Here is a 27909-nt window from a genome sequence, read left to right on the forward strand (position 1 = left end):
TTAATTTTTTTATTAACAATTTCATTTTTTTTAATTTTCTTTTATTGAGTAGGACCCTGGAACATTTTGACAAGTACATATAAGTCCCTATGAAGAAACATAATGCAATTGGGCCCTCCATTGCCTCAAGTTCCTTCACATATCATATATTTGTAGACTATTCTACTCGTTGGTTATTGCTAGGCCTTATTGGAGGATTAATGCAAATGGAATTTAACTTATGTATGTACATTAACATTTTCAGCATCTTAAACCCACATCACTACCTTTAGCATTTGAAGGTACCCCTCTTTCTGTTATGCTTGCAATTAGGAACAACTTGTATATCTTTTAAAATAAACTTTGACAACTCACTTCTGATCTCTTCATAGAATATTTTAATTAGAAATATTTAGCTTGAACCATAACTAGACATTCACTTGGTGTATCTTTTTTTAGTGGATCATAAGTTAAGAATATAAAATAAACACCTCTATCATCTTTGGCCCAATATTCTACTAGTGCATCATGTTATCCAAAAAAAAATGATTTGTTTGGAGATTATTTTCTTGCTCTACCTACTCATTTGAGGCCAATGATTTAATCTAACAAACCACTCCCTGGTTTAATGGCTATGTATATGAACTGCAATAAAGTTTGGGCATTGTACCTCATGTTATTTTGAATGGTTTCCCATTTTGATTTGGACCTACATCTTTATGCACTTCACCTGTTTCCCTGTATCATAATTCTACTTTATCTAATTTTTTCTTAAAGTGGGAAACAAAATTTAAAAGTCTTAAAATTACTATAGTCAGTGTAACAGAAAAATTAAACACACAGTCATGTACATCAATAAACATTGTCTAGAAACATCTCTATCTTGCCAAGTATATAAAATGTAGAATGCACACATGCAAATAGCGTGCGAGAGAGAGAGAGAGAGAGAGAGAGAGAGAGAGAGAGAGAGAGAGAGAGAGAGAGAGATTTCTAATTTCTTTTACTAAATTTTCTAGTTTCTTGGATCCAAGCTTAGATGGAAATTGTTAAGGGAAGAAATATGTCTAGGTTGAAAGTTGAAACTATGTAAAAACCAGAAGAAAATGTTCCAGAGGTTGAGTGGGAGGAGATGGGAGAGGCTCTTGTAGCATGTCTAGATGGAGAATCTATTCAAATTGGCAACCTCTTTTATGATTTTCTAGATACAGAACTATTTATGATGTAAGTTAACAAGGTGATCACTTGAATAGGATGGTTAATAATATATTTAGATGCTTATATGTCATGTGTGTGCATCAAATATAAATTGGGAATGTTAATATTTTTTCTTTCTATTTTTCTAGAAATTACACAATTGGAATTAAAGGTGAGCATTGCAATAAATTGATTAAATTGAGTAGGTCAATGAAGAATTTGGTATCCTAGATAATTGAGAAAGATACTAAACATATGTCTGACCATAATATTTTTGAACTATTTTTTTTTCTTTTGCATTTCTTTAAACAAAACCTGTAGAATTTTGGCGTATAATATAAGAGGTGCATTTCAAGAATATAATACTTTAGGTATACTGAATTTGGTTGTAAGAATGCCCTATAGTGACATTCTACAAGGTTGTATGATCTAACATGTTTTTAGGGAAAATCTTTTGTTCCATAAGGTACCAAGTATCCAAGTCTGTGAGGTATGTCGATGAATTTATGATTCTAGCACTTTGATCTTCATCCTCTCTTTCCCGTGGCTAAATTTTTAGTTGTTGTTTCACTCCCCTCTTGTACCCCAATTTGGCTTCACCTCTTCTTGTAGTTACATACTATATTCCTTCCTCCGTGGGTTCTATCTCTTCATTCTTCTACTACTCTATCATTGGAACTATTTCTTCAATTTGTTGCACTACTTATGGATTATTTCAATTTGCTTTTTTATATATGGGTTTCTTGATACTTGACTCATTTTTCTTCTTTATATTCTTTTGATTGTTCTAAATTTGTCTAAGAATATTATTATTTTTTTATGTCTCTATCTCCTTCCTCTTTTTGACAAGTTTGGAAAGACTCGTTGTCCTATTTCAGTACATTTAACAATGTAAAATTTGAAACAGGAACTGATACAATTACCCGTTTCATAGAAGTAGCAAAAAAGCGACCTAATTTTGAAAAGTGGTGATGCAAAATACACATTTTTTTTATCATAGCTTTTGGCACTTTAAATTTTTTTGGAATGTTAAGGATTTGCATGATGATTTTAAAAAGTGGTGCTTTTGCATGAGGCCCTTCTTTTAAAAGACCTATTTTTTGAGTTTAAATTTTCTAATGTATGAAATGTAAATAATTATTTTCTAAATTTAACAAATTTTTTTTATAACAAAAACGGTTGAATTTTATTTATAAGAAGAGTTTGGGCATGCTAAACAATCTCAATTACAGTTAATTGAGAAAATTATGCTTCTATAGAGTCCTCACATTTTGGCTTTTGTATCAGAGATTAGCTGCTGCTTTTACGCATTTGGCATGGCTGAGATATCTTTGTTATGCTTTTGGCATCTTAGGGTTCTATCTTACATTTCCACTTTTTTTTTGTTGCTTTGGTACTTTCCTGGGTTAAGCTAATTCCCGAATAAACTCTAATCCATGGTCCAAATTAAACAAAACCCGCATATATTAAATTGTATTAATATATAACCTGTCCCCACCTCCGATATAAAAAGGCTCTCATCCGTACCTGACCCCACTTCAAGGTTAAAACCTATCCATTTCCAGCTCGTGATTACCCTCAGACCTTCCTCCATCTAGATCTGACACCGATCGCATCCCTCTCTGTCTAGCACTTAACTCCTTAGGAGCACATGATATGGGTGGTTTTTTCCTGCCACTCATCATCCACTAAGTGGCATAATGTCCGTTTCATAGAAAACTGCCCGATAGCCAAGGGCAGTGCGATGAAAACCGCTTACCACTCCCAGCGTAGTTAACAGCCCTCCTTTTGCAATGCGCAATGACCATCAGATCAACCCTGCCTAGATCTGACGCTTGTCATGTCCCTTTTTTTCCGATCCTTAACCTGATCCCACCTCTGTACCTGACCCCAAAACAAGGATAATACCCCACCATGTACAACGTGCGATAACTGTCAAATCTTCCCCTGCCCAGGTCTGATGCTTATCACGTCCCTTGTTGTCCGACCCTTAACACCACATGAGCGCGTGATACGGGTGGTTTTGACTAGCCACGCATCGAGCCCTAGGCCATATCACATCCGAGTCATGAAATACTACCCGGTAGCCAGAAGCGGTGCTATGTAAACCGCTTACCACTCCCCGTGACTTTAACACCCCACCTTTTCCAACGTGCAATGATTTTCAAATCATCCCCAGCCTAGATCCTACACATCACTTCCTTCAAAACTATCCTCTGATTGAATACAATTTTGTGCCCCGTTAAAACTCCCAAAAACTGACGACCCGTGTGAAAACCTATAGCATGTCAAGGAGTGGCCCACTTTTTCTCGACAGTGAAAGTCTGTTTGTGCCAACCTTTTTTCTGCGGAATTCTATCCTTGATCAACTCTCCTTGTCTATTAATGAATTGGGTGCCTTTCAAGTTCTTCATCATTCCTTACAAACATACCTTGAGCTAGAAGACATCCTTTGTTAGCCATTATATCAGCTTCCTTGTTCAGAGCTCGCAGGACATGGTGGAATGACTAGGATGTGAAGTTTTGAGCCATATTTCTTATTCTTTCAAGGGTCTTGTTTAGAGCAGAGCTATTGAGATGGTCCCCCGTGTTAAGGATTTTAATCAGGATTTTAGAATCCCCAAAGATTTGAAGGTTTTCTGCTCTGTTCCTCTGAGCTAGCTGACATGCTTTGAGCTTTCTGAGGATCTCGTCCTGGTTGTTGGTGCTCTGACCTAGGCGCCAACTGAAGCTGTATTTTTTTTGTCCATCTGTGGAGTAAATTTTTCCTCCTGCCCCTGATATCCCCGAGTTTCCTTTGGAGGCTCCGTCAAAGAAAACCATGACTTCGCCCTGATTTTTCCACAATTTTTTAAATTCCGACTTAGAGATCTGGAGATGCCACTTTGGATTATGTCTAGACAAGAAGGTATTCTTCTTGATGTTGACCTATCTTAGGGATTCACCTAGCCAACTGAGCTCGTGAGGGAGAAGGGAGTTGTCTGGCTAATGAGGTCTATTTTCAAAAGCTTCTAGCAGCAAAGCTTTGGCCTTGGCAGCCACTATGTTGGTGGATTGAAGTCTATTGTTGAAGATGGATTCATTCTTAGCCAAGAAGATTACCCAATAGATATATTTTGGTATTAAATTCCAGATTTTAGTCCATGTTGAGTTTCCATTCAAAGAGTGAGGATAGCATTCTTTTCAAGTTGCGAAAAAGACTAACAACTAAATACTGCTGAGGGATTTGGGCGTTGAGCCCCATAATTGCTTGCAACTAGATCTCTTGAGAAAAGGGGAAGTTTATGAATAGGTAATCAATAGTTTCCTAATCCTTGCAGTAGAGAGGGCATCTGTGTGGACCCATGATTCCTCTTTTCTCTAAGTTGTCCCCAGTGAGGGTCCTTTTGTGCACGAGAATCCAGAAAAAGAATTTTATTTTTGGGAGACCAAATGGGTCCCAAAAATGATGCCAAAGCTTTTTAGTATGGATCTGATGTTGTTGTTCTTGTAGGGCTGCAAAACCCAACCGAGTTGAGTAAGCTCCAGACTTCCCCCAACCCAACTTGTCCCTCGAGTGGAGATGCACAGGAGCCTGAACAGTGAGTTAAGATAACAATTGATGGAGTTGAGGGAGCATCCAATCAGGGGGATGATGGAGGGCTCAGTTACTCCAATTCCCTGCTGAATCCCATGTGCATATGTCAGGAAGTTTGTGGATACCTTTCTGGATGAGCCAGTTATGCAAATTTGCTATTTCCAAAGCAAGATTTAGGGGATGGAGTCCCATGATCTTGTCATCCCACAGTCTAATTCTTTTCCCATTTCTTGAAATTCTGTAGAGTTGTTCTTTGAAGAATTTCTAGCCTTGGCTGCACAACTTCCATAGTGTGGTTCCTTTGTGGGAAGCTCCTTCTTCCATATTCTTTATTGAGAGTCTGTGCAGATATTTTTTAATTAGAACTTGACTTACAGGGTTTCTTTGGTTTGAGAAGATTTTCCAGAGGATCTTCCCTCCCATCGCCAGATTGGCCAACACAGGATCTCTTACCTGAAGTCCACCTTCAGATATTGGCCTTTTCACTATGTCCCAGCTTACTATATGGAATTTTTTTTGGTTCCCCTTTCCTCCTTGCCATAGAAAATTTCAAATCAACTTTGCTAACTGTTTGGTGATCATTTTTGGAGCCAAAAGGAAAGAAGCCTGGTAGATAGGAAGGGATGAGAGAACTGACTTGACCAGAGTGAGCTTCCCAACTGAGGTAAGCCACTGTCCGCCCCAAGTAGTCATTTTAGCCTTAATTTTGCTGATAATTTCCATCCAATGAGGAGCATTATTGGAACCCAAGGTTAAAGGCAGGCCAAGATACTTGAATTTTTCCCAAGAGGCATATCCGGTGAAGCCCGGGGCTTGGGAAATCCTGAGTATAGATTGTTGGTCTACCGCCCAACCGTAAACTGCACTTTTTCTCTCATTCACCATAGCTTTGGAGACTCTGCAGAAGCTTTGGATTACTCCACTGAAGGCTCTTGCTATTTTAATGGAGGTTCCTCCCATAAGGATAGAGTCATCGGAAAACAAGGCATGATTGATTGGGTTTGTTTTGGGTATCACCCTAATGCGAGGAAGAGTCTCATTGAGCTTCTCATATGTGAGCTTTCGGCTTAGAGAGTCTTCCATCAGAATATATAGGAAGGGGGATAGAGGATAGCCTTGCCTGATTCCCCTTGAAGCTTTGAAGTAGTTTGTCAGCCTACCATTTACTAGAGGGGCTATCCAAGGTTCTCCAATGCATGCTTTAATCATTTTTACAAATTCGGAGCTGAAACCAAATGGAGAAAGAACTTGGAGGAGGAATAAATGTTTTACTCTATCGAAGGTGTTCACCATGTCCAATTTGATGAGCATACCTTGCTCTTTGCATTGATGGCTGGAATGGATGATTTCCTACACCAATGTCACGTTGTCTAGGATATGCTTGCCTTTGACAAACCCTCCTTGATTGGGAGGGATGAGTTTATCAAGTAGAGGCTTTATTCTATTAACAAGTAACTTGGTGAGAATTTTATAGGACACATTGCAAATTGAGATTGGTTTGAATCTTTCAAATGTCTCTGGGTTGTCTTCTTTGGGAATTAGGGCTAGGAAGGTGGAATTTGTGCTTCCTCTCACTTTGGCTTTTCGTAGGAATCCTTTGATCATTTGGTACAAATCAGCCTTGATGATGTCCCAGCAGAGTCTATAGAAGTGTATTGAGAATCCATCAGGTCCTGGGGCTTTGTTTGGTTCCATCTTCCATATGGCATTGCTAATTTCTTCTTCAGTGAATGGCTTCAGGAGAGTTGCATTTTCCTCCTCGTTAACCATCCTTGGAACATGCTTGAGGAAGTCGTGAGTTTCCTCATCGTCCTCTGTGCCTTATTCTTTGAAAAACTACTTAAAATGAGAGGTTGTTGCATCTTTTATCATATTTGTGCCTTTAAGAACAATCCCTTTTCGTGAGGTGATCTTGGCAATGTGGTTTCTGGAGAGGCGGGTTTGAATTTTCTTGTGGAAGAAGGTTGTATTTTTGTCTCCAGACACAAGCCAAAGATTGTGTGACTTGAGCCTCAAATATTATTCCTCTTCTATAAATGTTTGGAGGGTGCTAATTTGGTGTTCTTGCTCACTATGGATTTCTGTTCTAGTTATGTCTTGAGTCTCCAGGTCTATTTGGAGATCCAGCAGCTACTTTGTGCTTTGTTTTTGTTGGGTAGTGGGAGAGACTCTGAGATATTTTATCCATTGCTTCAGAGTTGTTTTGGTGGCTTTTATGTTTTGCTCCCAAACATAGCTCGGTGATCCAAGAACATGGATGGACCATGCCTTCTTCATTGTATCCAAAAACCCTTCCCTATTTGCCCATAGAGGGTAGAACCGAAAGGGGATTGGTCCTAGTTTTTCTTCTTCTTCCAGCAGAAGGAGGATGGGCTTATGGTCTGAGTTCCACTTTGGCAAAATTTTTGTGGAGATGATCATCTTCTTGGAGAGGAAGGAACTCTGAAGAAGGAATATATCCAGCCTAGTTGAGATATGCTCCTCCCCTATTCTGTTATTAGTCCATGTCTATAGTCCTTTTTTTGGCTTGAAATCCATTAAATCACATTGTTGAATCAGGTTTTTGACTAAGGGAAGGAACTGATCCCTACTACTAGTTGCTCCTCTTTTTTCCTTTGGGTCTAGGATTAGATTGAAGTCTCTGACAATAATTATATTATTGAGGGAGTATGCTTCGAAAAAATAAGTTAGAGTTTGCCAACATTGTTCCTTTTCTGCATAGAGGACAGGGACATAGAGATTAAAGAGTGCAATGTTTATCTTACTTGATAGGTGTTAGAGTTCGGTGTAAATCCAGTGCCACGTCTAAAAGGAGCTCTCAAGTAGGAATTTGTCAGACTCCCAGAGAGTGGCTAACCCGCTGCATGTACCTCTAGCACTTACCACTTTTCCAGCTTTTTTTTTCCATTTTGCTTTTCTGAGTTCGAGAAGGGCTTCGCCTTCTTTTTTAGTCTCTTGGAGCATGAGGATCTCAGAAAGTTCTGATTTTATTAGGCTCTTGACTGCTTCAACTTTTGATGGGTTCCCCAGTCCTTTACAATTCCAAGAGACTAATCCCATTATTTACTGGTAGGGATTGGGGCAGCACCTCCCTTGGGAGGCCTAGTTCTAGTATTTCTGTCAATAGACATCTCTATAGTAGCCTAGCTTCCTTGTATTTTTTGTCTCTCTTCTTCTTCTTCTATAGCCTCTCTGTGAGATTTCCTCCCCACTCTTTTCAAGGGCCTCTCAGATGTTTCATCTTCCGAGGATCCTGATATATTAGGGGTCTTCTTCCTTGTCATATCTGCATAAGTTGGGGAGCTAGAGGCACCTTTTGGGGATGTGATTTGGACTGATTCCTCTTGCCTTTTATTTTCTTCCTTGTTATTTTCCTATTGTTCATCCTCTTTATCTACTGGGTCTTTGACTTTTTCTAGTGGGCTAACTAAATCAAAGGCATTTTGTGATATGTCTACTATTGGAGGGACTGAGCATCCTTCTACTTGGGTTTATGGAGGATCAACCCTCCCAGTGGATACGGTTTTCCCTTTACTATTGTTGCTTTGCTTAGTTGGCCCCGATTTCTGAACCTGAGTCCATTGATATCCTTTCTCCTTCTCAACTCCATCCTATGATTTCTTTTTGTAATGCTTGGCAAAATGTCCATAGCCATGGCAGTGCTGACATTTAAATGGGAGTTTCTCGTAGCCTAGGACTTGTATGTGTGTCCAGTCAGCTATCGTGAGTTTAATGGCTTTAGGGAGACCTTCCTCTAGGTTTACTTCGACACAAATTCTCATACAGGAGTACTGGTCTCTTCTTTCTACTCAGTCGATGTATTTTCCTAGCTTGTTTCCTATGGTTTCTAAGGATTTAGGGTTCCAACAGTGTGGAGGTAGGTGGGGCAATCACACCTAGACCAGAACGGCTGAAGGCACATCCTGAGTCGGGTCAAAGTCTGGAGTCCACTGATTCAGATAGATACCCTGAGGCCCCATGAAATATGGGTCGTTTCTGAATATGAGGTTCTTATCTTCTACTGCCTCAAATATGAATAGAAAGAAGCCTTTTCTGACGAAATGGATTTTTATTCCCTCTTTGACCAGTGAATGCCAATTCCTTTGCACCCAAGCTTCTACCACTTTAGGGAGGTCCATAAGCCTATGAACTAGACAATAAGCCCTTGTTCTTCTAGGTTTAATGCCGCTTTGCAAGGTTCTTCAGTTGGTAGAGCAATTGTGGGAATGGATTCTAGTTTTTTTACAAACTTCTGCTGGTTTTTGGTTGCTGGTCATTTATTGCATGCTACAAGTAGATTCTAGAATGCAGCTAGCTCAGGTGGGAAGGGAGTTTCCTTTTCGCCACACCCTCCTAGGGCCATGACTTTGGAGCTTCGCGCAGACTCGTGGATGGCTGTGTCCCTTTACACGCTCCCCGAGATTCTTCCTACCAGCCTCAGAGGCTGCACCAGGCTCTCGCTATCTGGTTCCTCTCATGCAGGCTGCTCGAGGCTCTCGCTTGCTTATATGATTTCTTTCTAAATTTAACAATTTTTGAAGTGGTCTTCTTCTTCATATTTTCTTGTTTCCTTTTTTTTGTAGTGAGGGTTTTATTGTTTTGCATATTTGAAGAAGGTCTATATTTTAAAGTTTTGATATTCTACATATTTATATATCGTTAATTAATTTTTCAATGCACATCAAATAATTGTCTCTAAAAAACAACAATTTTTAACAATTGACATAAAAATAACCATTTTCAACATAAATATAACTAAAAAATTACACATTTTGATAATTTTTTTGCTAGAAATGGCAGGTCAAAATCACAATTTTTATAGGAAAAAATTAACAAAAAGTGGTTAAATAATAGTTTTTTTTTATGAATTTCATGTCAAAAAAATAATAATAATCATTGTTTTTTCAAAAAATAATGATTAACATAAAAATTAATGCAAAAATCACATAATACAAATATTGAACACATAACAACATTAATTGAATGTTTATTCTTCTCATAAAATGTCAAAGTCAAAACATTACAAGTATAACTAATAGCTAAGTACTAGATGAACTCACAATCACCTTGATAGTTGGGCAAAAGAGTCATATAGCTATATGTCTATAATTTTTGCCCAACTATCAATATGAATGAAATTACAATCATTTATAAATGGTTGATCTTCATGATTAAGAAGATTTGACTTTTGCTTGTAACATGAAATAGTAAAAGTTCAATTAACTTGTATAGAAATGAATTTTTTAACATTAATCAAACATACAGTTTCAACGTCTTACCATGTAAGATGCATATTTGAGTTTGTTTTCCCCTTGAAGCTTGACAATAACATTGCCAATTGTGTGTCTGAATGAAATGTCACAAATCTCCATAATGGTGATGATGTGACTTCTACAAATCCCGCAACCACTTTACTAAAAGCTTGATAAGTATAAGGGTCACTATCATAGTCAATGTTTTGGATATTGAAACCATGGGGAATATTTGCAATAACTAGGGCGTAATCCCTTTTAGGTATGATTTTATCAATGTCTTCACAGTCGCCTTGTATTACTTGATATTGAATAGTGTGAAGCCCATTCCAAATGAAATGAGTGAGAGTTGGATCAAGTTCAACATTCTTAAGATGCTACTTCTTCAATATTTCGATATTAATTTTTTCAATAAAGGTTCTGAAACTATATGGTGCTCCATTTGCATCTTTCCTCATCTTTAATAAAGTAAACAAATATATGTATAAGTTATAAGATAAAAATAGTATACAAATGAATAAAAATGAATGCATAAATCAACATATCTTTTTAAACGCAAGATAATTTTTTTTTAGTGTTGATGTAGAACTTGAATCTGGATAGTTGCCTACAACATCATCCCAACTATCTTCATTCAACAATTTAACCATTTGTTCTTGTATTTTCATGTAAACTTTGTAACCGAATAGATGAAGTAAATAAATTTAATATAATGATATGTACAAAAAATACTACCAAGAACAATTTGTTATATTTAAAAGAAAATTATAATCTAGAAATAAGTAAAAATAATTCAGCAAACTTACTTTTGAAATTCCTCAGACATTTCGTTTAATGATAATTCCCCTAACCTCACACGAGATAATATTTCTTTGACAAGTTTTGCATCCTTCAATCCTTGCAATGCTCTCCAAGATGTGATAGTCATATCTTCTGGAAGCTGCTTCATTTAAGGACCCAATTTACTGTTGCTACATATCAATGGTTTAGACCTTTTGGCCTTCTCATTTTTAATGCCAATATTCTCCCAAATGCTAAAACTCTCATTAATCAATTCCCATATCTCTCCAGTTCTAAATTCCAACTGGAAAATGTTATCAATACCTCTGAACCTATCAGTATTTACTCTTCTTCCTTTTGAATTGATTTTCCCCTCAATTTGATAGCCTATTTCCATACAACATTCCTTTCAAAAATCTATAGTAACATTTATTTTATTCCCACCACATTTTTCTTCAAATTCACTATGAATAAATCTAACCCTTTGGATGAAAGTCATAGACATCCTATACTCATTATCTGAATTATGATCCCATGCCACTAACTTTGCTTCTGTGTCTGATAAACCAACATAAATGATACATTTCATTGTTTCAAAATGTGGGTTATTGGGATATTCTTCCATCAATTTTCTTTGAGATTCTACAAAATGGTTCCCCCCAAGCACATAATAATTGTATTCAAAACATTTTTAATTATCAAATGCTTCTTTGTTGGGAACTTGAACTGGATCAACAAGAAGGACATAATTAACCACATGAGCATATGGATTGTACCTCATCAATGTCCTCAAGTTGTGAACATGCAAGTGGTGTGGCTTTTTGATTTGATATTTACGTTGTCCTTCACTTTCCTTATAGATTTTTCTCACATTAAGCTGAAATGTATGACCACCCTCAATTAAGTTTCTCTTTGTCAAGTTTTGTCGAATGGCATTTTGTTTTGTTTTAATAATGCCATCCTCTAAATCAACTCCTGGTGTAATGATTTCCCTTCTTTCTTTTGAAGTTTCACTACAATCTTCACTGTTGGTAATGACTACTTGAGAATGTTCAACTTTACTTTTCTTCCTCCTAACATTCTCATCATTAACTAGAACAGAGACATTCCTGGGCATTGTTACCTTTGCTCTTTTATGGCTCTTCTGCTTTCTAACATCAGTTCCAATGTCATCCTCAGTAACAACAACATATTCTTCAGTGTCAGTTTCAACTTCCTCATCTTCAAAAGTAACCTGTCTACCTTTGCTAGATTTATCCACTAAAGACAATTTTCTGATCCTTTGGATGTAGTTTTGTAGCATCATGAATTACTACTTTTTGCTTGTTTTCCATATCTTCTTCTGACCCTAGGAAGAAACTACTCACAACATTCATAACATCTTTCTCTATGAAACGAATGCCTCCCAACATAATTGAAATAATTTCAAGAAAATTCTATCAAACAAAATATCATATGTCAATAAAAATTAAGTTGTAAAAATATAATGAGATAGTTACAATAACACAAAAGACAAAACTAAATAACAATACTTACAATATCTTGTGTAATCTCATTTATGATTTGTTTACAAAACTTTGTAGATACCTCTCTGTGTCATACAATGAATATAATAACTGATATTTAATCATGTCATGTGACTTGGGCATTTTTGTAAGTATATAAACAACTTCAATATCTGGTACCAAACACATGTCTATGACCTTTCCCAACACCTCATAAATTCCACTATCATTAGGGATATCAACATATAGATATATCTGCACATCTTCATCTTCTCTTTCTTTCACATACCATATATTTTCTAAAAGTCTCACTTCTTTTGATTTCTTCCAGTATGAAATCGTCTTCTTATCATTTGAGGCACTTGAAAGATTTGTAGCTATAAGCTTAGGTTTTGTTCATTCAACAATGTTTTTTGAAGATCCACCTTTAATTTAGTAGTCATTGGTCCAGAAAGATTCACATAAATCTTCTTTGATCCCATTTTCCTGTAAAAAAATACACATATATAAATCAGTAAATTACAAACAAAAAATAATAGCTTAAATTAACAAACAAAATGATAAATAATAATTAATTTTGTAAAACATAACAATTTAAAAGAAATTAAAAAAAATAAGAAATTAAAAAAATACAGCCCGCTGCCACCCCACCCCATAAAATCGGCCTGCCACCTGGGCTAACTCCTGACCCCCCGCCCCACCCCGGCAGCACAATGGCCTGCCACCTGGGCCGGCTGTTGGGCCACCGGGGTGGGGTGGGGGGACGAGTGCCAACCACCCTGCCCCACCCAACGGGTCCGTTGGGCCACCGAGGAGCATGACTGGGCCCACCATGCCAACTGCGGACATAGTGGGTAAATATGAATCATTTAAATTTTTAATTTCTAAAAAAAAATTAAAATTTCATTAAACGTATTGAATTTTAAAACTTGCACACGGCAAAAGAAAAACTAACCTTTCAAATGTGATAATCTTCTGTTGATAACAATGTAGCCGCTCCACAAATCCACTCTAAGTCTTTTAACAAACCTTGAAAACCTTTATGTGATGTGAGGAATAGTGATAATGAAATTTATGTTATACCGGAAATTATGGAATTGTTTTACCGCACGGTTAATGTGGGACTAATTTGTTTTTATAAAAACTTTAACATGTAAATTTTGTTATGGCGATATAGGAACTATGATAAAATGAACATTACGGAAGACTTTAACATATAATTCTTGTTATGGAAATATAGTAAACTATGATATAGTGAACATTACGGAATTTTTTTACAACATGGTGAATGTGGGATTAATTTGTTTTAGAAGATATAATAAAAAAAAAAAAAAACATTCAAATATCTAGTAAATATTATATGGTTTAAGTAAAAAATTAATTTAATTAAAAGATTTAGTTTACAATTTTAATTTAAAATATTTATTTCATAAGAAAATTTTAGTTAAATTTTTTTAATAAATTGTACAAGAAAATTATGGAGGGAAAAACTTTGGCGAAAATTTTTGGAGGGAAACTTTGGAGGGAAATTTTCATTCTTTAAGCTATATATTATCATTAGGAGGGAATGCATTTCTATCATTCAACCTCTTAAGTTTGGAAGGCATGGATTCTTCTGATAGTGAAGTTTCGCTTTGTTAAGCATCAACATCTTCGTCGCGTAACAACTCTATTCATATTGATGAATATAACGGAAATTATTCCACTATGAATAGAAAGTCAAATCTTCCACTTAGTCCTAATCCTAAGGACTATAAGAGCAGTAGTGATGAAGAGCACGATGAAGAATTTCAAAAGAATGGAGTGTCACGGTGTCCACTTAGTTCTAATCCTATGGACTATGAGAGCACCAGTGATGAAGAGCATGTTGAAGAATTTGAAAGGAATAGAGTGTCACAGTGTCCACTTAGTCCTAATGCTATGGACTATGAGAGCATAAATGATGAAGAGAATGATGAAGAATTTCAAAAGAAAGCAGTGTCATAGTGTCCACTTAGTCCTAATCCTATGGACTATGAGAGTAGCAGTGATGAAGAGCATGATGAAGAATTTCCAAAGAATGGAGTGTTATAGTGTCCACTTAGTCCTAATCCTATGGACTATGAGAGTAACAGTGGTGAAGAGCATGATGAAGAATTTCAAAAGAATGGAGTGTCACGATGTCCGCTTAGTCCTAATCCTATGGACTATGAGAGCAACAATGATGAAGATTTTCAAATAAATAAAGAGTTGCAGTTTCCACTCAGTCATAATCCTAAGGACTATGAGAGCATCAATGAAGAAGGGTAGGATGAAGAATTTTTAGTAAGTGAAGAGTCACATTTTCGAAGCAATCCTAATCTTATGGACTATGAGAGAAGCACTAACAATGCACATGATGAATACTATCCAATAAACATCAAGTCAAATTTTCCATTTAGTCCTAATTCTAAGGACTATGAGAGTAGCACTAAAGAAGGGAAAGATGAAGAATATCCTCCAAGTCAGTATTTCAAAAGCACAGATGATCATAGTGAGGATAACATTCATCACAATGATGATGAAAATGCTTATACAAATGATGATCCAATGATGGAGATGTTGCCAGGAAATATTGTATCAAGGAGTAGGAGCAGACCTTTTCGTATCAATCCAAGATGTTCTAGTTATATATGGGGTAGAGTAGAATATATGACAAAAATAAGTTCTATCACCGCTCTCATTTCAAGTGAATGTTGTCAAAAAGATTGCTTGAAACATATGGATTTCAAGTTTGCATTAGAGAAAAGGAAGAGATATTTGTCAATGAATAAAAGCATGCAAAGTTCATATTTTGTGGGGTGCATGAAATCTATATTGTCAGGTTATGATTATCATATTTGGTCTTTATTTATCTATAGAAAGGCTTTAAAAATGTTTCATTCAATGGGTAATTTTTGTCTCTCAAGAATCCAAGAAAATTTGGAAAAGGATCCCATATTTTATTCAGAAGTACGTCATAATTGATAGTTTGGGCCATTATCAAATACTATAATGTCATCGATGAAAGATTTCTTTTCAAAGCATGGAGAGTGCATGCCAAATAGGGGGACAATACATATTCCATATAATTTCTTAGGACGAGAAATATACAACTTATACAAAGAATATGCAAAAGGTTTTGAGGGACATGGTCAATTTATTAGATATCAATATTTTGTGAAGGTATGGAAGAAAGAATTCAACAATGTCTGTATTCCTAAGAAGACAAGGATAGTGATTTGCAGTACATGTGCTTCTCTTAAAGCAAAAAGGGATAAATGTGAAGGGTCAGAAATAGGTAAGCATTCATAACTTCAACTTTTAAAATTGTATAGTCATCAAATATGAAAATGTATTTCTTAATGACTTTGTTTTATGTTGTGTAGATTCCATTGTCAAAGAACTTTAGGAGCATCACAAACAACAAACAAGGGAAAGGAAAAGGTTGTACAAGCGTCGAAAGAATTGTTATGATAATCCGAATAAATATTTGGGTTTGATAATTGATGGTATGAACCAGAAGAAAATATTTTTACCACATTTTGTTCGAACACCCAAAAATTTATAGGAGGAAAATTTTATTTAGTATCACTTGGTCAGTTGTATGTTGTTCAATGGGAAAATGTTGCCAAGGGTGTACTTCACAACTCCAAATATTCATAATGATGCAAATCTAACAATAACAATAATTCATGATGTGCTTTCTCATTGGTCTGGTAATATTCCTCAAGTTTTGTATCTACAATTAGACAACACCTGCCGTGAAAACAAAATCAGATTGTTTTTGGATATCTAAACATGCTTGTTGAATTGAGAATTTTTCAAAATGTAAAGGTTGGTTTCCTTCTTGTTGGGTACACTCATGACCATATTGATCAGATGTTCAATCGTTTTTCAATCACATTGAGGAGGAAGGAAGTTGGGAGCTTGCCATCATTAATTAAATATATTAAGAAAATCATACATGCTAGAGCTGACTTTTGATGTGTTGGAAGAAACTGTTGACATGCGAAGGTTTATTCTGGGATCGCATGGTGAGGAGAAATGCATTGAACAACTTAATGAAATTAGCTTAGAACATCATTTTCGTATCAAAATAGTTGATGGGAAAACACTAATATGGGGCAAGAAGTATTCAACTACTGAAGAATGGGCACTGTCATTAGGTTTGGAATTTTTTAAGTTCATTCCAAATCATCCAATATTTGCATCTAATATATTATTATTACAATCACTTGCTGGAGTTCATAATGCACGCAGGCAGAATAGAGATATAAATTATTCTGATTTCTTAGAAGAAATTAAAAAATGTATTAGATATACATATGAGTACTTTGATATTGCTGATTCAGTTTGGTGGGAGTCCTTTTTCAATAATCAAAGTGATATCATTTCAAGAACAAAAAATGAAGATATAGCTTTGAAAAATCCATTTATTTGGCCAAAAAATGTGTCAAATGAACACGAGGAAAGAAACATTGTTGAACAACAACAATCTCAAGGTATTATTAATCTTCACAAGCAGAGGAAATAGAGATGTATATTGGTTCCAGAAGATTTCATGCACAACGTGAAGTCATGGAAGACCTTTACAGGGGTTCAATACAGGATATTAAGGAGGGTTGCATGATTGCAGCGCTAGCAGATGGAGATCCCAATGGTTATCCATTCTAGGATGCTAAGGTTATAAAGGTCATTACAAAAAATGAAGATGTTACAGGTGTTGAAGCACATTGGTATGCCATAAATAAACACCCATTTAGTGGTGCGTATAAGTTAGAGATGGTAGTTGATAAAAAAATTGGTGGAAAGAGAAAAAGAAAGGGTACAAATATAAATCATAACCGCACAGACCTCTTAAAATTGGAGGATGTTGACATAATTTTTTATGACTTCAATTTAACAAAGAGAGGAACTCTTCACTTCAAGACGATACAGATTTTGAAAAGGTTGTTACCAGAAGGAACAATGTTGAGATGGGAGTCTGCTGAGACCAGTCATAGATCCAAAAGAATTTTGAAACCTGAAATGGTGGGCATGCATGTGGACTGAGATGGGGCACTAGTTGACGAAAGAGAAGAATGTGGAACATCTTCATCTGCATCCAGTTATTCATCTGAAGATGCGAATTCTGATGGTGTGCAAGAACATATGAGTGATTTTGAATAAGTTTCTAGGACAATTTATATAACTGATGTTTGCATCGTATCTTGAAATAAAAATTTTGATTTCCATATGGTGTTAAATTAGAAGTTATGAGTCATTTTTATGTTTTTTGGATTATATGTTTTAATTATGATGATTTTTATTGTTTAGAATATCTATAATGCAACAATAACTTAGAGATATAATGTATGTTTCATTCAATCTACAAATAATGACATTTTGATTAATTTAGTCATGTAATTTGTTCATAATGTCATGGTTTTTTAATTTTATGGTTGAAAATTTTCCAAATTGTTTTGTATCTTTAATGTTATGGTTGAAAATAATTACAATTTTAGTGATCTTTTGTGTCATGTTATTACATGTTTAACAACATGGATGAAAACTAATAGAATTTTAATGTGTTTCAGATCCCATTATTTTATCTTTATCGTCATTACTAAAACATGTTGAAATTATACTTTGGAAAGAAAAATGTTATTCTACCAAAAACATTAGTGTGCTTTTCTCTCAAAAACATCTATTTTTTTGCACATAAAAAATTAGTTTTACTGCCATTTTTTAAAAATGTTGAAAATTGACCCTAAAAAAAAGGTAGTATTCAAGTATCAACACTTTTCATTTTCAGGGTGTTTTTTGGACAATTTTTTGCACAAAAAATTTGTTTTCACTTCCATTTTTAAAACATGTTCAAAATTGACCCTAAAAAAAACCATCATTCCAATATACACACTTCTCATTTTTAGCATTGTTTTTCATGTTTTTTTGGGGTTTTTTTGCCAGATTTTTCATTTTGAGTTTATAGTTCCCATTTAAAAGTTTACATTGTTATTTACTACTTAGTATATAAAGTAGTGTTGCTAAACTTGGACTTAATAAAAACTAGGCAAGACTATGTTAATCATACACGTAGAACTAGAAAACTCGAAAAATTCCATGTCCTAAAAAGTTCGGAAACACTTTGAAAACATGCATGAGACCATAGTTATTTGCAACACTGATATGAAGCATTAGTAAACCTTATATTTTCTGGTCCAGTTTCCCTTATTTTGCAACTAGTTCCAATTTCAACTGATTTTCAACCAGAATTACCAAGCTTTGAAATTTCCCACTTATCATTCTTCAAAGAAATTCTTTCTAAGTGCTTGTGTTATAAGGAAATTCTGCAATTGAAAGTGATTTTCTCATAGTGCAATGATTCTTTCTAAGCATAATCCAAAAGATGTAAATTAAGACAACCTAAAATTTTCTTCTAGTTCTAGGTCCACACATATTTGGGCATGCTTGGCTTCTTTCGTTTGTTATTTCCTGCACATTTTGTAATTTATGGTTTTTTTCTAAGTTTCTAGTATACAGGTACTGGTATGGGCATATTTATAGGTTGTTAGGTCACTATACTACTAGTCTAACCCCTTATTGTTATTAGTACAACCCCCTTATTATATTGTCGTGCCCATGTAGTCCCCATATTGTTATTATTGTGCCCCATAGAAGCCCACTATTGTTATTATTGTTCCCTTACATTATTATTGTTATGTCAGCTTTGATTATATCATGACCCCTTAGACTCCTATATATAGAAAGGAGGTTTTGTCATTTGTATCATCTAAGAAATTTTCATTTGTGTAATGCAAAGGAGGTTTCCCCCTCGAAGAGGCTTATTTCTAAGGCATTGATCTATCTTTTCTATCTTTTTGTGAGCTAGTTTCATAACATTTGGTATCAGAGCTTTGGATTCTAGGGTTTCGCTGCTCCAAATAGGTCATCGTGGCATTTTCGCTATAAATTTTTTCTGCGATGTTTTAGAAGCTAACAAAAAAACCTATTTGATAAGAAATATCTCTGAACCTCGGGTCCAAATTGTAGATCTTTTCTCACTCTATTTATGGAGATATGGTTTGAGGAAGTTAGGGTTTCGGCAAGCTCCAGAATTTCATCTAAAACAGGTCAACATAGAATTTTCGCTATCACTCTTTCACTACAAAGTTTCAGAAGCTCAAAAAACAATCCATTTGAGAAGCGATAAGTCTGAACCTCGGCTCTGAATTTTAGATCTTATCTCACTAAATGTTTAGAGATATGATCTAAGGAAGTTCGAGTTTTTGCAAACTACCAAATTACATTCCAAACAGGTCACCTTGGGAAAATTGTCATAACTTTCTCTCTGAGCATCAGATTGAAATTTCATAACAAGTTTCAGAAAGAGGACTTCCTGTAATGTTATCTATATTAGTTTCAGGTACTAAGGTTGAAACAATGACATGTGGAACTTCATACAATTTCACTCTACTGAACCAGTCTGTAATCAGGTCATCGTGGGAGATTTGGCATAACACTTCCTTGCAGAATCCAATCTTGATCAGACTTGTGGGATTAGAAAGAGAGCACAAAGAGCTACAACATGAAGAAATTTCAGAACTTTGAGATCTAAAATTATAGAGTTACAATCATTTCAAGATCGAGCTCGAAAAATCAAGAAAAGGTGGTGTGAGGAAGTTTGATGGAAAGGATCTGGTAAATTGGATACTACATATGGAGCAATATTTTGATTTACATGGTGTACCACTATTACAAAAGGTATGTATTGCATCTTCATATTTAGAGCCGGATCAATTTTTATGGTATAAAGGGCTTTGTTCTCATAAAAAACTTGTTACATGGTCAATTTTCACGAAGGAAATGATAGCACATTATGAGGATACCAAGAGCAACACCTTATTTAGAGCAATGCCACAACAATCGGAAGAAAAAAGAGAAAAAGGGCTTTGTTACAAAGTGGAAAGAAAAATTATGGCAATAAGGAAGTCAACCCCTCACAACTTTAAAGATGGAAATGTTGTTTCTCCTAGCCTTCCACAACCTACAAGGGTTACACCACAACAATTGGAAGAAAAAGGAGAAAAATGGATTTGTTACAATTGTGATAACAAATACATTAAAGGTCATAAGTGTGCTGAGAAGAAATTTAATTTTACATTGATTATGGAGAGGAGGAACAAAAGGATCAAGAAATGTCAAAAGAAGAGTATATACACCAAGAACCAACCCCAGAGAAAGAAGAAATGAATCTAACCATATCTTGTAAAGCATTGGAAAGAATTACTACTCAAACTCTTAAGATAGAAGGACATATCAAGAAGAAAAAGGTTCAAGAAGTGAAATACCACATCAAGAGAGAAGAAATTAATCTGACCATATCTTGTAATGCAATGGCTGGAATTACCACTCCTCAAACTATCAATATAGTAGGACATATCAAGAAGAAAAATGTTCAAGAAGTGAAAGATCACATAGAGCATCAAGAAATGAATCTGACCATATCTTGTAATGCATTGGAATAAATTACCACTCCTCAAACTCTCAATATATAAGGACATCTCAAGAAGAAAAATATTCAAGCAGTGAAATATCACATCGAGCATCAACAACAAGTTCTCCAACTTTTAAAGGATAATGCCACTTTGGTGCAGAATCGAATGAAACAACAAGCATATCAACATCGCAATGAAAGAAGTTTTGATGTAGGTGATTGGGTATTTTTATGGTTACATAGATACAAACAAACGTCCCTCAAGAAAGCTATTTATGAGAAGGAAATGTTGGCAATACTACATGCACTTAAGAAATGGCGACCTTACCTAATGGGAAGACACTTCAAGGTAAAAACGGATCATGATAGTATTAAATACCTTTTAGAACAAAGATTATCCTATGAAGATAAACAAAAATGGGTCACAATATGTTGGGTTATGACTTTGAAATCATCTACAAAAAAGGGAAGAAAAATGTTGTGGCAGATGCACTCTCAAGAAAGGATGAGGATGTGGAAGCATTGTTGTGCGCCATTTCTATTATCCAACCAGATTGGATAAACGAAGCAAGGTATGAATGGAAGAAGGATGAAGAAGTGTGGCCACTCATTCAAAAGTTGCAGAAGATCCCAGTTCAAACAATATTGCCAGAACTTGACGAGGAAGGAAAAGTCATATTGGAGCCTAGAGCAGTCACAGAAACAAGAACCCGACAGCTACGAAATCAATCAATTTCAGAGTATCTCCTCAAGTGGAAGAACTTACCCACTGAAGATTCCACATCGAGGACAAGAATTTTATACAGAAGCAGTAAGAACTACTCAAGCGTTGAGGACAACACTTTTTGAAGGAGAGGGGCATGTTAGGTCACTATACTACTAGTCTAACCCCTTATTGTTATTAGTACAACCCCCTTATTATATTGTTGTGCCCATGTAGTACCCGTATTGTTATTATTGTGCCCTTACATTATTATTTTTATGTCAGATCTGATTATATTATGACCCCCTAAACTCCTATATATATAAAGGAGGTCTTGTAATTTGTATCATCTAAGAATTATTCATTTGTGTAATGTAAAGGAGGTTTCCCCCTCAAAGAGGCTTATTTCTAAGGCATTGATCTATCTTTTCTATATTTTTTTGAGATGGTTTCATAACATAGGTAAGACACTTTTTCAAACAAGGGATGGGTGTACATCAGGGGTACATATATCAAATTTTGTATATACAATGATATATGGAAAAAATGAGAACTGAAATTAATATAAATAACAATAATTCAAATTCATATTTTATATTCAAATCAGTTGTCAATAAAATCATTCCAATATTTTCTATTCATCAATTGACATTCATGTTTCAGTATTGAAGACTTTCATTCCTTCCCTTTCTAGATATGATGTGAAAATGACAAATAGAAAATTTGAAACTTGATGATACTAAACAATGGGGACTTGGGAGTGAAGAATGTCAATAATTATGAAAGTCTCTTAAATTTGAGCTTCTGGACACCAATTTCTTGCAATAAAAGTAGTGAAAAATGTTCTCCTTCCTTTAATCCATTCTCCTAGCCTCTTCCATGCTCATGTAGGCAAAACTAAAAGCTTAAAATGAGATTGAAATTAAGATTAAAAGTATAGAAGGGGGAAACGTATAGATGTTTTAGGGCTTCCTACTGGGTCCATCCTAAAAATATTTTATTTAGACTTTTAATAGGTACAGTGGCATGGGTACAAATAATTGGATCCTCAGGTACATGTACCCATGTACCAGTTATCACCAATGGGGTTAAAATCAAAATTGTGATATAGTAGAGGAGGTATTTAGCTGTCTTACCCACATAACGATTGTAGGAAAGTATTCCAATGGATGAAATCCATAGTCTAATATCTCATAAATTGACCTACTCTGCCCATGAACCGAGTTCATCATTTTAAGACTAAGTATCTATCTTGTTGGTTCAAGAGAATGAAAATGAAGTAGCCTCTGTTATGGTTATCTCTAATGTTCGTTGTGCTCCACTTCTTTGAAATAAAACTAATTATTGTCTAGTAAGAGGGTTATATTGCCATAAATATGCAGAAAAGGAATTGGTCTTTCAACCTGATATTACCTTCTATTATTGGATCTTGATTTCGAGAGACGATGAGATTTTCAACTTGGTGGATGATCCCACACTAATCTGGATAGTGATATAGTTTCTACTTCCCTTCTGCATTTTCCCCATGTAACCAAGAACTACATCCTCCAGCCTATAGGTAAAGGTAAGAGATCCTTCAGGGCTCAAGTACATTCAACAACAACGATTGAAGTCATTACAATAATTTACTCAATATCAGCTCAACATGTCAGTAACAAGAATCAAATATGGGTGGTGAGGAAGAAAATCATTCCTCCCAACCACTCGAGATTAACCCAATTGACTCTATTTACCCTTTTCTTGAAGAAGCATACTGATAATTTATATAGTAATGGGGAGGGGGAATCCTATGCCCACTTCTGTTCCATATAAGTACCTTCAGAATGCAGAAGAGCTCATAAAGAGCTTAAGTTCAAAATTGGCAAGTTATTTTTAGGGTCCACCCTAAGAAAAGCTTCTTTGGGGCTTTCTATAGGTACATGGGCATGGGTTCAAAGAACTGGATCCCCAGGTACAACCGTACATGTACTCATAGTAGCACTTTACCCATGTATCACAAATGGCATTGAAATCCAAGGTATGCTAAATTGGAGTGAGTGTTTTGTTGTCTTATCCACATATTTATTGTAGAAAATTCTTCAATTGGATGAAAATGGTCTAATATCTCATGAATTTACCTTCTCTGTTAATGAACCAAAGTCTTGGTTTGAAAACTAATTCTTTCTCTTGTTGGTTGAAGAGAATGACAATGAAGTAGCATGTGCTATGGTTATCTCGGTTGTTTGATCTATTCTATTTCTTTGAAATCAAACTCATTATTTTATGGAAATAGGGTTATATTCCCACAAATATATAGAAAAGGACTTGATATTTCAACCTAATAGTACCTTCTACTGGTAAACCTTGGTTTAGAGAGACCTCGAGCTTTTCAGCTTGGTGAAAGACACCACTCTGATCTAGACAGTAAGAATGTTTCTACTTTTCTTTTACTTGATGAAGCTTACTGAGAGTTTATTTGTAATGGGGAGGGGAATCCCATCCTCACTTATATTCAATTCAAGTACCATAATAATGCAAGAGGGTTCACAAAGAGGGCGGTTCAAATTTGCAAATATTTTTTTACGGTCCACCCTTAAAAAATGTTGTTGGATCATTTTACAGGTATAGGGGCATGGGTACGGAAAATTAGACCCTTGGGTACTTGTACCAATTCTAAGGGTTTTACCCATGTATCACCAATGGAATTAAAATCCAAATTATGCCAAATTGAAGGGGGTATTTGGTTGTCTTACCCACATATCTATTGTATGGATGAGTTGACCTTCTATGCTCATGAACCAAAGGCCTCCTTTGAAAATTGATTCTCTATATTGTTGGTTCAAGGGAATGAGAATGAAGTAGCCTCTATTAGAGTTATCTTAGTTGTTCCTTATACTCCATTTATTTGAAATAAAAATCATTATTTTCAGGCAAGAGGGTTATATTGTCACAAATTTGTATAAAAGGACTTGGCCTTTCAACTTGACTACCTTCTAATATTGGATCTTGGTTTAAAGAGACCATGGGCTTTTTAGCTTGGTTAAAGATCCACTCTAATCTACACAATGAGATATTTTCTACTTCCCTTTGGCTCGAGGAAGCTTATTGAGAGTTTCGATTGTAATGGGGAGGAGTAATCCCATCTACACTTCTGTTCCATCTATGTACCTTTAGAATGCATGAGATTTCACAAAGAGCTTAATGTAAAACTTGCCAAGGTTCTTTATAAACAGAGGGATGGACAATAGACTACATAAACGGAAATCTTGCTCCATGACCTGCATACAAATAAGAATGACAAAACAAGCCCACTTCTAGCATGCCCCTCTAATTGGTATATATTAATATATCCATGATTATCAATGGTAACATTACAAGTATTCATTGACTATAATGAATTCCTATTGTGAGAGGCTATAACTATTAGAGAATAGTCATGAAAATAATATCTATTATCATTTGGTATTGTCAATGTAATGTTGTAGGTGTTTATTACTTTTAGAAATTTTACCGTTAAGGTGCATTATACCGCTAATGTCATGGCCCACAATAACAAGCCAATGATGAGCATGTCCAGTCTAATGACACAAGTATGATGACTTGGAAATTAGAATTTGTGATTCTAAAGCTTCTTATTCAATCAAACCATTTGTCTTTCCAGTTATACTTCCAAGGAATATCATTTTAATTTGTTACCATTTTGTTCTGATGTGATCGACAAACCCAACAACAATGAAGAGAAATGTTAGTGATTTTGAGTTTATCTCATTTGAAAAGCTTCCTGTAGACAGTTTCAACAACACCCAAGATTTCCTTTTCTTTGTCAATTTCTTGATTTGAGAAAGTGGGTAACCACATATTCCTTTACCAAATCTATTTCCACAATAATACCGTTAAAGCATCTTTAATCCATTCCTGAACTAGAATCCTCAAGATGAAAATAACTAGAAGTCTAATGCTTTAGGTTCTATCCTTTATATCAAATTATGTCTCCAATTTTCGTTTTTAGAAAATTGAACTATTTATTAATCAAAATGTTATTAAATTCTAAGTAAGACTCACCTTTGTTTTTATAATGAAAATTTCTCCCATCTTCCTCTTCATAAACAATTCTTACAGCAAGTTAAGTTTCATAGAGCACCAGATCAACAAAGTCTCTTAGCATTTGTGAATCTTATTTTCTTAGCTACAACGGAATCCAAATTAGTTCATATATCTTTCCTTTTTTTCCTATGCATCTATATAAAGATTAGCCGGGGATGTCATTCTTACCCTTGAAATAAATTTTGTATGATCAGCTCTAGTAACATGGAAAGTCCTCTAGGCACATACACATGGAATCATGGTTGTTCATTCATTTTTAAGCAATCTCCTCATAGTTGTTGTTCATTCATTTTTGAACAGTCTTGTCATAGCTGTAGTTCATTCATTTTTAAACAATCTCATCATAGTTATTGTTCATTCATTTTTAAGAAATATCATCATAGTTCCCTTTTTCTTCTATTACCTTTACATAATTCTAGAATAAATAGATGTTGTTGTCACATCATTGAGGTAAGTGTGAGGTCAAGTTTTGAAAGCCCCTACTCAATAACCTTCCCCATCAAGGTAGGAAATAGTGTGCTAAACAATGAAACACCAAATTCTTTTTGTCATCTAACTTTTACTCAATTTAGTAAAATTTCCTTATTCAGGTCTGTTATCACACCTATAGTCCTTGCAAATCTTATCCATACTTCATTTCTATGAAGTCTTTTATAGCAAGTTGACCACCTATTTGTTTACCTACTTCATTCCTACCAAGTCTCTAGTGGAAAGTTGACCACCTATTTGTTTTCTATTCAACTAAATATGGTGGTCTCTATTTGTTTATTAGTGAAAGAGTGAGAATTTTGTAAGAGAAAACCTTCCTCCATTAGCAAAACCACTAAATTATACATTGGTGTTAAGAAACCAGTAGTGGAAAGGAACTAAAGATATCATTGGTTACTTATGGCTACCTCAATCTCCATAGAATTACATGCCCTGTGAGTTTGTGGTTACAACTACACCACTTTAACCCTATTTAGATGAGGTGAGGTGTGTAAGATCAAACCTCATTGATATATGTTAAACAAATGGCTTGATTTCGACAGTAGGAAACAAAAACCTTCCAATCTTTCCCTTCAATGTTTGGAACAAAAGACCAAAATTGTGAGGGTCAAAAGCTTGAGGTGTAAATATAGAAACATTCTATTTTAGTAAGGACCTTAACTCTTCCTGTTGTATGTTTCAAGAATGTTAGTTTTGACATTACTGAAATTCCCAAGATTAATCAAATGCATACAATAGTTAAGAAACATAGGCTTATTTTTTTTCCTTGGTTGTCTGAAAATTGACAACTTCTTTATAGATGAGGTGTGGAAAAACTTCAAAAAATTACAATTAATGGATCAAATTTACCTCAACATGGCTTCAATGATAAATAATATTGGCTTTAATTGCCTAAAGAGGACAGGGTTGTGAAAATACTGAGACAAGGTTATTTTCATAGCACAATGGCATATGTACATTTTAAACTGCCTTTGGGAGGAACATACACTGACATTACAATATGGTTGTTATATCCTCTGAATGTTCCCATCACTGTCAAGGTGGGTGCCCTTAATATGCCTCTCAAATATGGAGAGCATATTGGTGATTGGGGACATTTCACTCTTAGAGTGAGAAATTTCACTGGTGAACTATGGAAAGTTTATTTCTCACAACACAATGGTGGTCAACGGGTTAGTTCCTTATATTTGGAGTGCATTGAAGGGAATAAGATAGTAGTATATGTAGCAAAGAGTCGAAATGCAACATTTCATCATGTAGGGAAATTTCTTGAGGGTGATAGGAAGCTTGGTGTTGGTATTCAGAATGATGCCAGCCAAAGAAAATATTTTCTGGACACTAGTAGAAAATACCAAAATTGTTGCAATAGAGCACTCGGAAGCTCTTCAGTTAAAGGACATTATTAGAGCCTCCATGGTTCCACTACATAAGGGAGTGGGTACCAAAAATTGTTTGTAATTTGTGAACAAAGCTTAACAAGGTAATCAAATTGCTTCCTTCTAAACTGAGGTCACCTATAAAGATTCTTCTAAACAATCTTCCTAAGGGGCTTTCAGGTGAGAAAGGACCCACATGATCCAATGCCAAAGACAATTGGTATTGGTTTGAAAGAGTCTGATGTGCCACTTTCACTACTAGTAAAATTAAGTTCATTTTTTCAATCATAATGATCAAAGTCTCTTCCAGTTGGTTTTGAATTCAATACATTTTGTATTGCAAGATGTAACAATAAGCTTTTGAAATGTGTATATTGTTTGTCTACCAATAGTTGAAAATTATTTTTTCTTTTACTTGCTTATTGTTGTTCTTTGTTCTCTACTTCCATTTTCATATTCAATTCTCCCCTTTTCAAAAACTCGTATATTTTACAT

General features: G+C 35.1%; 1 pseudogene; it reads left to right on the forward strand.

The window, feature by feature from the left end:
- LOC149203229 (hypothetical protein At1g04090-like) overlaps nucleotides 1-27656 on the forward strand; it is a 52491-nt pseudogene extending 24835 nt beyond the window's left edge.
- The last annotated feature ends 253 nt before the right edge of the window (nucleotides 27657-27909 follow it).

Source organism: Pinus tabuliformis, chromosome 2_1 (genome assembly GCF_031772625.1).
Source record: "Pinus tabuliformis cultivar Carrire ecotype Pingquan chromosome 2_1, CPIR1, whole genome shotgun sequence".
NCBI classification, from domain to species: domain Eukaryota; kingdom Viridiplantae; phylum Streptophyta; class Pinopsida; order Pinales; family Pinaceae; genus Pinus; species Pinus tabuliformis.